An 11,900-nucleotide genomic window follows, 5' to 3' on the forward strand; every position below is an offset into this window, starting at 1 on the left:
GAAGGCAGCTGTAGAAAGAGACAAATAGTGGGAGGCACAGATGGAATCTGAATCCCAGTTGTGCCACTTACCCACTAAATGACAATGGACAAGCCATGAGACCCCCCCAGGGCCTCAGTTTGCCCAGGTATAAAATGGGGTTGGTTAGCCAAGTGTGGTGGCGCACACCTGTAGCCACAGCTACTTGGGAGGCTGAGGTGGGAGGATCACTTGAGCCCGGGAGGTTGAGGCCACAACAAGCTATGATTGCACCACTGCACTCCAGCCTGGGTGACAGAGTGAGATTCTGTCTTTAAAAAAAAAAAAAAATGGGGACTGGGCACAGTGGCTTATGCCTGTAATCCCAGCATTTTGGGAGGCTAAGGCAGGCAGATCACTTGAAGCCAGGGGTTCAAGATCAGCCTGGCCAACATGGCAAAACCCCATCTCTACTAAAAATACAAAAATTTACCGGGCATCAGGGTGCACCTGTAATCCCAACTACTTAGGAGGCAGACACAGAAGAATCGCTTGAACCCAGGAGCCAGAGGTTGCAGTGAGCCGAGATCATACCACTGCACTCCAGCCGGGGTGACAGAGTGAGACTCTGTCTAAAAAACAAAAACAAAATAAATAAAATAAAAAGATTGGCAGGGGTTGGTAAATATTCCAACCTCACAAAGTTATGGTGAAGATTCAGTAAGAGCCACTGCATTTATCTACCACCCAATATATGTTTGATCAACCATGGTTATTATTTTTATCCAACTATTGCTCCCCTGGACCTAAAGTGGTAAAAAGTGACCTCTTTCATGTTTACCTCTCTGCGATTAGATAATCATGAGAAATGTGGAAGGAGGATAGGTTGGGACCAGCTCCACCAGGGGCCTCCTAGAGATGTGACCACAGACCCCGCTTCCCCATTTCTCAATACATGTATCAGAAAACACTGAACTTCCCTCTTCTGATATATGGGAACTTCCCCAGACCCCAGATAAAGTTGCTTAGCACAACAGTCCCCTGGGTGGAGGGTTTACAACAAGACACCCACCCACTCAGCAGGCTGCAGACAGTACAGGAGCTGGCTTTGGTAGTGATGAGTCGGGGCAGGTGCAGAGGTGGGCGGAGGTGAGAAGAGAGGACAGAGAGGATCAAAACTCAGTAGTGGGATCCTGCCTATGAATTGCCATTGCACTTCAGCCTGGGCAACATCTTGACAACCCATCTCTTAAAAATAAATAATGAAGCCGGGTGCAGTGGCTCACACCTGTAATCCCAGCACTTTGAGAGGCCAGGGAGGGCGGATCACTTGAGGTCAGGAGTTCACGACCAGCCTGGCCAATGTAGCAAAACCCTGCCTTACTAATAATACAAAAATTAGCCGGATGTGGTGGTGCGTGCCTGTAATCCCAGCTACTCAGGAGGCTGAGGCACGAGAATCGCTTAAACCCCAGAGGAGGAGGTTGCAGTGAGCCAAGATCTTGCCGCTGTATTCCAGCCTAGGTGACAGAGTGAGACTCCATCTCAAAAAAAAAAAAAAAAATTAATAACGAAATAAAAGAACAAATCAAAGAAACAGGAAGTGAAGTCAGCTCTCACCTCCCCTACCACCTCCTCTCCTCACAGTCTCCTTGCTATAATCACTTGTTCTCAGACAAAACAGGAAAGACTCTGCTATTAATTAAGGGTGCTTGTTGGTTAATAAATTGATCGCAATCCTTGCACTTTGGGAGGCTGAGGGAGGAGGATCGTTTGAGACCAGAAGTTTAAGCCCAGTCTAGGCAACAAAGCAAGACCCCTGTCTATACAATAAAAATAAAAATAAAAATATCTGGGTGTGGTGGAGCACACCTGTAGTTCTAGTTATACAGGAGTCTGAGGAGGGAGGATCGCTTGAGCCCAGGTGTTTGAGGCTGTAGTGAGCTATGATTACAACACTGCACTCCAGCCTGAGTGACAGAGTGAGATCTTGTCTCAAAAAGTAAAATAAGGCCAGGCTTGGTGGCTCACACCTGTAATCCCAGGACGTTAGGGGACTGAGGTGGGCGGATCACTTGACATCAGGAGTTCGAGACCAGCCTGGCCAGTACAGCCAAGCCCTGTCTCTACTAAAAATACAAAAATTAGCCAGACGTGGTGGCAAACACCCGTAATCCCAGCTATTCAGGAGGCTGAGGCAGGAGAACCGCTTGAACCTGGAAAGCAGACGTTGCAGTGAGCCGAGATCGCGCCGCTGCATTCCAATCTAGGTGACAGAGCAAGACTCTGTCTCAAAAAATAATAATAACAAATTGGTTGGTTTGGAGAATGTCTACCCACCCTTGGATGCAATTCAAGGATTGTCCAAAGGGAATATTACGTTGAGTTATGCCTAGCTGGGAGTAGTACCAGCCCTTTAATTGATATTTTTTGGTTGTCACATGGCCAGGGCAGGAGGGTCAGGCGGGGGTCACTCTGACAGTTTGTGAATGTTATAGGCAAAATTGTGCCACCCCTCCCAAATGCATATGTGGAAATTCTAATTCCCAGGACCTCATAATATTGCTATATTTGGCGACAGGGTCTTTAAAGAGATCATTGTAGGCCCAGCACAGTAGCTCATCCCTGTAATCCCAGCACTTTGCAGGGACAAGGTGAGCAGATCGCTTGAGCCCAGGAGTTCAAAACCAGTCTGGGCAACATGGTAAAACCCCGTTGCTATAAAAAATACAAAAATTAGGCAGCCATGGTGGTGCACACCTGTAATCCCAGCTGCTTGGGAGGCTGAGGCGGGAGGCTGCTTAAGCCTGGGAGGTGGAAGTTGCAGTGAGCTGAGATCATGCCACTGCATTCCAGCCTGAGTGACAAAGTAAGACCCTGTCTCAATAAAAAAAAGAAGAGGAGGAGGAGATTAGGACCCAGACACAGAGGGAGAACCAGGTGAAGACACAGGGAGAAGAGGATGATCTACAAGCCAAGACAGGAGGCCTCAGAAGAAACTAACCCTGCCAGCACCTTGATCTTGGACATCCAGCCTCCAGAACTGTGAGAAAATGCATTCTGTTGCTGAAGCCACCCAGTCTATGGTCCTTTGTTATGGCATCCCCAGCAAACTAACACACAGTAGATAAGGAACACCCAACAAAGTGGCATTTTGAGAAGCACTAACATTGCAAGAGCTAATAGCCCAAGAAAGTCCACACAGGAGTAAAGTGAATTTTTATTTTCATTTATTTATTTATTTATTTATTTATTTATTTATTTTTGTGAGATGGAGTCTTGCTGTGTCACCCAGGCTGGAGTGCAGTGGCGCAATCTCGGCTCACTGCAACCTCCGTCTCCTGGGTTCAAGCAATTCTCGTGCCTTAGCCTTATGAGTAGCTGGGATTACAGGCACATGCCACCACGCCCAGCTAATTTTTTTGTATTTTTAGTAGAGACAGGGTTTTACCATGTTGGCCAGGCTGGTCTCAAACTCCTGACCTCAGGTGATCTGCCCACCTCAGTCTCCCAAAGTGCTGGGATTACAGGCATGAGCCACTGTACCTGGCAAATAAAGTGAATTATATCATCAAAGACGTTACAACCCACAGACAGCTCAAGGGCACATGTTGGCAGATATGCCCAGCATTGTCCTGTTTGGATATGACCAGGTTATGGCCTGCCTGGCCACGCTATGTAGGAGTCTTGCTTTTCAACTGGTATGCCTTTCTAGAAGTTCCATGGACCAGCCAGGTATGCGGGTGAATGCCGGTAGTCCCAGCTACTTGGGAGGCTGAGGCGGGAGGATCACTCGAGCCCAGGAGGCAGAGGATGCAGTGAGCCTGGGTGGCAGAATGAGACCCTGTCTCAAAAAAAAAAAAAAAAGGGATAGAATTTCCATGGGCCAAGTCTTCTGGCAAAGGTCTGATTCTGCCACTTAGCTTGTGCAAACCTTACCCAAGACAGTGAGAAAGTTGCTGGTCAAAAATAATTTTGACAGTTTCTGGGTTATTTGTGCTGTTTGAGACCAGGAAGGAAGCAGTGTCTGCAGAGGACAACATGGGGTAAGTGTAGAAGCTCTCCTGTCTTCTCTGCTGATGTTCTGTAATTTTTAGGTTTGTAATTTGCAAAGACAGTGGGGACTACATGAGACCAGTCCATTTAATGTATTTCTGTGCAAGCCAGATCTAGAGGTCTAGCTCTAAGGGAAATTTTGCTATCACCACTTTCAAAGTTTTCATTTAAAAAAAAAAAAAAAAAAAGGAAAAGATGGGGAAAGTAAAAATAAAAATATCGGCCAGGTGTGGTGACACGTGCCTGTAATCCCAGCACTTTGGGAGGCCAAGGCAGAAGGATTGCTTGATCCCAGGAGTTTGAGACCAGTCTGAGCAACAGAGCAAGACCTCATCTCTATAATAATAATAATTTTGAGCCAGGCAAAGTGGCTCACACCTGTAATTCTAACAATTTGGGAGGCCCAAGTAGGAGGATCAATTGAGGCCAGGAGTTTGAGACTGGCCTGGGCAACATAGTGAGACTCCCTCTCTTTAAACACTACAAAAACTTGGCCAGGCATGGTGGTGCGCATGTGTAGTCCCAGCTACTCAGGAGGCTGAGATGGGGGGATTGCCTGAGCCCAGAAGTTTGAGGCTGCAGAAAAAGGAGCCCAGTCCCAGCTCTCTGTGGTTGAGAGGCGCCAGGATATTCATCCCAGGTTCAATACCAGCCCCAGGGTCCTCAGGGCTAGTATCACTTCCCAAGAGTCATGATCAGGAACTTGGTGAAGATCCTTTCAACCCCAGAACTGGGAGACCTCCCACCACCAAGCTCTGAGCGTCCTCCCAGCTCACCATCTACTGGGACAAGCCCAAGTCTTCACTCTAGAAACAGCCTGACTTGCATCCCTGGGAATTTGCTGCATCCAGGGTATCAATCCTGTTTGGGGCACATCTGTGTCCATTCATGAAGAGGCAAGGCCATCCATGAAAGGGCAGGAGATTCTCATCTCAAAGAGTGAGGGACGTTCGAATATGGACCCCCCAGCCTCGGTCCTGGGCTTCAACAGGAACATTTCCGCTCGCAAATCCAGTATGTAGTTTTGTAGCAAGACAGATCATTCCACCTGCCATCTTTGTTCATGGTAGCACAGTCCTCATTGTGGATGTTATTGGGTTCCTCTGGCTCCCAGAAGCTGGATGGAGGAAAAAGTGGGCAGAAGGACGGGGATCTTTAGGGGTGGTGAAACTCTTCTGTATAATACCATAGCGATGAATACCTGGCACTACGTATTTGTCAAAACCCGTGTTAGGCAGCACGCAGAGGTGTAAACCTGTAATCAATTTCTGAATCTGGTCAGTTTCTGTCTTGTCTTCCAAAGACTCTTTCCTTTACAACCTCCCAACCCAACCTTCCCAACCTTCTAGGAATTGTTTAGATCATGTAGGGTCTTGCTTAAAGCAGGGCCTGATTCAGGAACTCGAGCGTGTAGGATTTATTAAAGGATGTTCTTAGGAGAGAGGTGAGGGAAGCCAGATGGAGATGGGGAAGGAATTGAGCAGCCGCGTGGACTCAGATGACTCTAGCCTCAGCCCGACCCCAACGGAGACCCCTGAGATGTGAACAGCACCAGGGTCATCCCCAATTTGTCACAAGGGGTCCAGGCTTCTCTTAGGCTGTCACTGGTTGTGAGCTGACCCCAGTGGAGTTGGGTAATGTCTTAGGTGAGCAGGCTCCCATTCAGTTGAGAACAGCTTTCCAGAAATGGCATTCCTGTGAGCCTTTAGCAGCCAATGTTCCACCAGGTGCAGTGGTTCACACCTGTAATCCCAGCACTTTGGGAGGCCGAGGTGGGTGGATCGCTTGAGGTTAGGAGATCGAGACCAGCCTGACCAACATGGTGAAATCCTGTCTCTACTAAAACTACAAAAATTAGATGAGTGTGGTGGCGGGCAGCTGTAATCCCAGCTACTCGGGAGCCTGAGGCAGGAGAATTGCTTGAATCCAGGAGGCAGAAGTCGCAGTGAGCCGAGATTGTGCCACTGCACTACAGCTTGGGCCACAGAGTGAGACTCGTCTCAAAAAAAAAAAAAATTAGCCAGGCGTGGTAGTGCGCCCCTGTAGTTCCAGCTATTCAATAGTCTGAGGTGGGAGAATCACTTGAGCCTAGGAGGCAGAGGTTGCACTGGGTCAAGATTGCATCACTGCACTTCAGTCTGGGCAACAGACTGAGACCCTGTCTCAAAACAAACAAACAAAAAAAATCTTTCTCATCCTTCCATCCTCCCTTTTTTCTCCCAGCCATTAGCCTGGGGAGCTTGATATATTTGAGCAGTTGTACGAAAAGGCTGAGATGCTGCAGTGGAGGAAATACTGAAGGTTCAGGGTCCAGACAGCCTGTCACCAAAAAATCCCCCTGGTGCTGTCCCTCTCTGGCCCAGTCTGGGATTCTAGACACCCTATCAGCTTGGACTGCAAGGATGCCAAGCACACAGGGAAATCGCAACGACTGGGGGTGGTATACCAAAACAATGAGCGATGCTCCCTGTACACACACACCCTGCAATCAGGGTCTCTAGGCCCCCTCTGTGCCCGGGACAAACCCTTTAGTTGTTAGGTGATGCGGAAGTCCAAGGGGCAGCAGAAGGACTCTCAGGAGATTTAAGGCAAAGACAATTTACCAAACAGGACAGGAATTTTTCTGTATTTAAAATTAGTAGAGGCCAGGTGCGGCGGCTAAAGCCTGTCATCCCAGCACTTTGGGAGGCTGAGGCACGCGGATCACTTGAGCTCAGGAGTTCAAAACCAGCCTGGGCAACATGGTGAAACTCCCTCTCTACTAAAAATACAAAAAATTAGCCAGGCGTGGTGGTGTGTGCCTGTGGTCCCAGCTATTTGGGAGGCTGAGACAGGAGGATTATCTGAGCCTGGGAGGTTGAGGCTGCAGTGAGCCGAGATTGCACCACTGCACTCCAGCCTGGGTGACAGGACGAGACCCTGTCTCAAAAAGCTAAAATAAGGCCAGGCACAGTGGCTCACACCTATAATCCCAGCACTTTGGGAGACCAAGCTGGGCAGATCACCTGAGGTCAGAAGTTCAAGACCAGCCTGGCCAACATGGTGAAACCCCATCTCTACAAAAATACAAAAATTAGCCAGGCTTGATGGCGGGTGCCTATAATCCCAGTTACTTGGGAGACTGATGTGGGAGAATCACTTGCACCCAGGAGGCAGAGGTTGTAGTGAGCCGAGATCACGCCATTGTACTCCAGCCTGGGCAACAGCGAGACTCTGTCTCAATAAATAAATAAACAATGAAATAAAACAAAACAAAACAAGTAGACTGTATCAGTAAGAACCAGCTCCTGGCCAGGCGTGGTGGCTCATGCCTGTAATCCCAGCACTTTGGGAGGCTGAGGGGGGCAGATCACAAAGTCAAGAGATTGAGACCATCCTGCTTAACACAGTGAAACCCCGTTCTCTACTTAAAAATACAAAAAAATTAGCCAGGCACAGTGGCGGGCACCTGTAGTCCCAGCTACTCAGGAGTCTGAGACAGAGAATTCCTTGAACCCGGGAGGCGGAGTTTGTAGTGAGCCGAGATCATGCCACTGCACTCCAGCCTGGGTGACAGAGCAAGACTCCCTCCACCTCAAAAAAAAGAAAAAGAAAAGAAACAGCTCCTGACTCCTTCAACCATGCACTCCATCACCTTCTCCCCTCCCCATGGTCAGGGCCCACAGAGGAAGCAGAGAGACCCCAGGAAACCCAAGCACTTGCCTTAACGTCACAGGAGACCCATCCAGCCACCTCCAGTCCCCTTCTTGGCCCTTGTCATTCAGCCCCAGCCAGTACACCCGTGGAGAGCCGTGAGCCTTGGCCACAAAATTCTGCAAATACAAACTCCATTCAGACAGCCATTCCTCTACATGACCCTCAGGGTGAGGACCTGCCCTCTACCCTGTCCCACACATTTAGGGCTTGGGAACGTCATCTCCCACAACCCGTCCCCATCCCCATGGTATGCAGAACAGGATCAATGTCTTCCTCCTACTGTAGCATGTGTGGTGGGAATAATCGTGCTACTTTTTCTCATGTAATCTGTGAACTGCTCTGTGCCTCAGTTTCCTCACCTATAAAATGGGTTAACAGTAGCTATCTCCTGGTAGTGTTGTGAGGATTTTTTTTTTTTTTTTTTTTTGAGATGGAGTCTTGCTGTCACCCAGGGTGGAGTGCAGTGGTGTGATCTCAGCTCACTGCAGCCTCCGCCTGTTGGGTTCAAGAGATTCTCCTGCTTCAGCCTCCCGAGTAGCTGAGATTATAGGTACCCGCCACCAGGTCCGGCTAATTGTTGTATTTTTTAGTAGAGATGGGGTTTCTCCATGTTGCCCAGGCTGATCTCAAACTCCTGACCTCAGTTGATCCACCTGCCTCAGCCTCCCAAAGTGCTGGAATTACAGGCGTGAGCCACCGCACCTGGCCTAATTTTTTTTTTTTTTTTTCTGAGACAAAGTCTCACTCTGTCAACCAGACTAGAGTGCAGTGGTGCAATCATGGCTCACTGCATGTCCCAAAGGTCACTGTAAGTCTCCCAAAGACTAGGATTACAGGCATGGCCTCATACTGTGACGTCTTAGTATTTAGCATTATAACATTTAAGTGACATTTTTAGCAATAGTAACTGATGCTTTTTGGTTTCTTTTGCACTTTTGTGCCACTCCCTAGCCTTAATCTGCATCCAAACAGCACAGGAGTTCATTGTTCCAGGAAAAGAAAGAAAGAAGATGGAAAGTAGGTTTCCTGGCTTTGGTATTTCAAAAGCCCAGGCCTTTGACAAACGCTGCCTCATACCCGTAATCCCAGCACTTAAGCCAAGGAGGGAGGATCGCTTGAGCGTAGGAGTTCGAGACTAGCCTGGGCAACATACTGAGACCCCCCATCTCTACAAAAATTTGTAAAAATTAGCCATACATGGTAGTACGTGTCTATAGTCCCAGCTACTCAGGAGGCTGAGGTGGGAGGATCCCTTAGCCCAAGAGTTCAAAGCTGCGGTGAGCTATGAATGCACCACTGCACTCCAGCCTGGGCAGCAGAGCAAGACCCTGTCCCGAAAAAAATCAAAATCCGAGGCCTTTGGAAGAAAAGAAAGGACTTATGGCAAAGATAAAAGATAGGGAAGAAAATATAGTTAGAAGCAACTTCTCTCCAGGCAAACTAATTTATGGTGAAAGAAATTAGACTGGTGGTTGCAAGTGGGGGGCAGGGAGGGATTAACTAGAAAAAGGATATGAAAAAACTTTCTAGGGTGGTGGAAAGATTATAAATATTGGTTAGTTTGACAGTTACACAGGCATATGCATTTGTCAAAGTTCACTGAACATACACCAAAGACCTGCGCATTTTACTGTATGCAAATCACATCTAACTCACCCGACTTACCACCAAACCAAGATTTCTTAAAATGTGGGGAGGTGGCCAGGCACGGTGGCTCACGCCTGTAATCCCAGCACTTAGAGAGGCCGAAGGGGTGGATCACCTGAGGTCAGGAGTTGGAGACCAGTCTGGCCAACATGGCAAAATCCCATCTCTACTAAAAATACAAAAATTAGCCAGGCCTGGTGGCATGCCTGTAATCCCAGCTACTCGGGAGGCTGAGACAGGAAAATTGCTTGAAACCGGAAGGCGGAGGTTGCAGTGAGCCGAGATCGCGACAATGCACTCCAGCCTGGGCAAGAAAACGCGAAATTCCGTCTCAAAAAAAAAAAAAAAAAAAAGTGGGGAAGTCGAAGTACTGGGATTACAGGCGTGAGCCACCACGCCTGGACCATTTTAGACTTTTTGACTACCTTATGACATCAGTTAGCTAATGAGTTTAGGAAAAGTTATGATTTTATAGTTTATCTGGCTATTGTTGCTGCTTGGGTGTGAGTCACACTAACCCCAGCTTTCCACATTCTGGAATTATTTGTGCTTTAAGAATTTTTTACTATTATCTATTTCATGTGTTCTACTATAGGCAATGCTAATTGATGTTTGCTTTTATTTACTTGCAGTTTTGATTTCTTCTTTAACCCAAAGTTATCCAGTGACTTTAAAAAAAAAAATTTTTTTTTTTTTTTGAGACAAGGTCTTGCTTTGTCTCCTAGACTGAAATGCAGTGGCATGATCCCAGCTCACTACACCCTCTGCCTCCTGGGTTCAAGTGATTTTCCTGCCTCAGCCTCCTGAGTAGCTGGGATTACAGTCGCACTCCACCATACCCAGCTCATTTTTGTATTTTTAGTAGACAGGAAGTTTCACCATGTTGGCCAGGCTGGTCTCGAACTCCTGACCTCAGGTGATCTGCCCACCTCGGCCTCTCAAACTGCTGGGATTACAGTGCAAGCCACTGCAGCCGGCTGACTTTAAACATTTTTGAGGTGATGGAAATTTTTGTAAAAGAAAATATTTCTGTCGTTATAGCATTGTGGTCAAAGAATGTGGGCAATGAAATTTCTGCTTTGAGGGAAAAAAAAATGTGGGGAGGTAAGGTCACCATGGGAAGGAAATAATAAATGTGTAGACATGGAACGCCCCTGAGAGAAGAATCTGGCATCTCATTTCCGGTGAGCATCAGGTGATGGTAAAAACCCCAGATGGGCTTGGAGACTCTAAAAAGCAGAAGGTCCTGGGCACTGTTTCCTGGGTAAAGCCCCAGGGAGGTGTCAGAAAATCAGAGAGCGGAAAAGGGCTTCCTGTCCCATCAGATTAGACAGAGGCTTAGAAGGCCTCACAGTGTCTTAGACCCCAGAATGGGATAGGAGGAGCAGAAAGATCTCTTGTGCCCAAGAACAGCAGAAAAAGACCTCCAGCCCCAAAGGCTTTGCTGATGGAAGAGTGGGATGCCTCGGGGGCAGCCTAGGTGGTCCAAAGACTGAGCCCCAGAAAACCAGAAGACTCTTTAACATTTAGAGAGTCCTTGCTATTTCTAGGCACCAAAATCAGAACAGTTTAAGAAGAGGGAACTCACATGTCTTGGTCATCACTGGATCCCCAATATGTAGAATAGTCTCTAGCACATAGTAGGTGCTCAGGAAATGTTGGTTGACTTAATGAATTAAGAAGTGAGCTATGGACTAGGCACGGTGGCTCATGCCTGTAATCCCAACACTTCGGGAGGTCTATCAAGAGGAACAGATCACTTGAGATCATTAACTAGAGAGCGGCCTGGCCAACAGGATGATACTCTAACTCTACTGAAAAAAAAAAAAAATACAAAACTTAGCTGGGAGTGGTGGCACGTGACTATAGTCCCAGTTACTTGGGAGGCTAAAGCAGGAGGATCACCTGAACCTGGGAGGTAGGGGCTGCAGTGAGCCAAGATCATGCCACTGCACTCCAACCTGGGCAACAGAGCAAGACTCCGTCTCAAAAAAAAAAGTGAGCTATGCTACTTTGCACAAATTGTCTCATTGGATTCTTATCATGACTCACTGAAGCAAGTATTATCATTATGCCCATTTTGTAGATGAGAAAACTGAGGCACAGAAAGGTTAAATAACCTTCCCAAGATCATTCAGTCTGTAGATGTCCCAGTAGATATCAGTTTGGAGTAAAGACAATAAAGACCCGATGTGTGCTCCCCTCCACCTTGACTCCATAAAAGCTGTCCCCATTTAGAAGTAAAATGGGGGACCCCAACTGACTGAGAGTAAATGTACACCAGTCTAGTAGAATGAAAACTCAAGAGAGAAACTAAAATGACTAATTTAAAGGAAATGTAGTTGTATTTCTTGTGAAACTGAGTTAGGGAATATGATTTGTATCTGCCTCATTTACATTACCTAATTTAATTTCTTCAAAAGCCCTGTTTTGGCCAGGCACGGTGGCTCATGCCTGTAATCCCAGTACTTTGGGAGGCCGAGGCGGGTGGATCACCTAAGGTCAGGAGTTCAAGATCAACCTGGCCAACATGGAGAAACCCC

The sequence above is a fragment of the Piliocolobus tephrosceles genome, chromosome 21 (assembly GCF_002776525.5).
Source record: "Piliocolobus tephrosceles isolate RC106 chromosome 21, ASM277652v3, whole genome shotgun sequence".
NCBI lineage: Eukaryota > Metazoa > Chordata > Mammalia > Primates > Cercopithecidae > Piliocolobus > Piliocolobus tephrosceles.